At 36.5% G+C, this 1,978-nt stretch overlaps 1 pseudogene; it reads right to left on the bottom strand.

Moving 5' to 3' along the window:
* Positions 1-1,014: 1,014 nt before the first annotated feature.
* The window catches only part of LOC108298376, a 4,376-nt pseudogene continuing 3,412 nt past the window's right edge, over positions 1,015-1,978 (bottom strand).

Here is a 1,978-nt window from a genome sequence, read left to right as displayed (position 1 = left end):
ATACGGCAGACTGCTGCTCAGTAAAGAGTACAAGGTAATTCATAGGTAGATGAATGAGAGTTGCCTTCTCAGAGATGCATTTTACATGCATGGTGCCCCGCCTAGGTAAATACCATCATTGCTGCACTGGGATATACACAAGGATATCACAGTCTTTCTTCACCTGCCGGGGCAGGTCCAACATCTATAATACATTCTGCAGAAAGTCTTCACTTGGCCTGCGTGATCTCTTCCTACTTCAGCTGATTTATGCTCAAATCAGCTATCTCTGTCATTTATAAAGAATGATAAAGAAAGTCAAGTGTATTATAAAATCATGAGTAGGGAATTCAAATTTGGCACCAAATTTTCCAGAATGTACTTGCCATAAAATGAGGCTGGAGAGAGGAAATCCCAACTTAAATTTGTGTGAGTATTTGGTTAATCTCACATCTAATTTTCTTACCATTTCATTCTCAAACACTAGCATATACTTGGCAAATAGTAGGTGTTCAATAAGTATTTGTTGAACAAATGTAATTTTTATCACAGTAATTCTGGTCAGCTATGTAAATCACAAAAAGGAAAAGCTGCAACAAAATAAAAAGTTTGCAAAAGGGTCTCTTATCTTCTTCCCACTTTATTTTAAACCTCAGAGAAGCTACAATCCCTGAAAGTATAAGGGTAATTGAATTGTTTCTACAGCTATTTTACATCTGTGCCAAACATTCAATGTCCCTAGTGATGCTGGAAAGTCGGCAAACTAAAGGACAACAATTCTAAATATTTTAACATTCTGTTTATATAGCTCTCTCTGGCCAGCTTACTCCCAGATGCACAGTCAGGATAAACACATACTCAACATTAAATGAATATTTATTTTTCAGTTTTAAAAGATTTAAAAATACGTATGTATAAGATAAGAAAACTACACAAAAATTATATCATCAAATATATTTTTTAAAAATTCAAGGTGGGCAACTTAGATCACCTTGGCAAAGAACACATTAACTAAGGTGGACCAGGACAAATCCCCTACACATCAGGATGAAATTTCTTTTCTATGCCTGCTAGCTGACTGGCCTTCCTTTTCTGTGTTGAGTTGTGTGCTTTGGAGTCGCAAGCGTCTGGTGGATTATAAAGCATCTATTCCTCATCAGCCTAAAAAGGAGGAGATAGGGTGAAATATAGCAAGTTTCACAAAAATGCCAGGATGGAGAAAAATGAACCTCTGTCATATTATTTCCATGTACTTCTTTGTTGCAAGATTTATATATTGCATTGTGCATACGATAGTCTCTCAAAAACATATTTCTCAATATTTTTATGTTTTAATTTTTATTTCTTTTTACAAGTTACATAACTACTATTTAACTCAATCTGAAGGATGGCATAACTCAGCAGGAACTATCATGTGCTAATTTCCATGTTCCTGTAATTTGTATTTTGCTAAATAAGGAAATTCTATCGACCTGAAGTTTTTCCTTCAACCTCCTTCCCTGAGAAGTCCCATAAGAAAAGTAAGGTTCCCCCCTGTTTCTGCAACTAGTCCCTGCAAATATAGATTCTTCTCAGTGTTAAAAGGCCAACTTAGAGAAAAAGAATATGAGGCACCATCCCGCTATCCCTGGTTAACCAGATGCTGCCTACCCACTAGCATCGCCAATAGATGACACCTGTTATGAGGCACCTGCTGTTGGCTCCGCTATTAGGCCATTTTGCTGAATGATTATTTTGAAGGTTGCAATAGGAGAAAAAGATCAACTAGTCATCCACGAGTTCAGTAGGAACTTGGCAAGTTATACATAGATACATTGCACTGTATATATTTAATAAACTGACAGTAGTAGCAAACATCATACCTTTTGTTTCTATCTTGCGTGCTTCCCTGTCCACTGCCTGGCATTCTTGAGGAAGACTGGCTTATTATATTCAAATTCTGAGGACTGAGATAAAATCAAAGAAAAGAGGTAATGGAGAAAAAAAAGATTTGCAGGCT

This window comes from Cebus imitator, unplaced genomic scaffold (genome assembly GCF_001604975.1).
Source record: "Cebus imitator isolate Cc_AM_T3 unplaced genomic scaffold, Cebus_imitator-1.0 Scaffold944, whole genome shotgun sequence".
NCBI lineage: Eukaryota > Metazoa > Chordata > Mammalia > Primates > Cebidae > Cebus > Cebus imitator.
The sequence above is the reverse complement of the archived record's forward strand: the minus strand, read 5'-3'. Positions and strand labels throughout refer to the sequence as shown.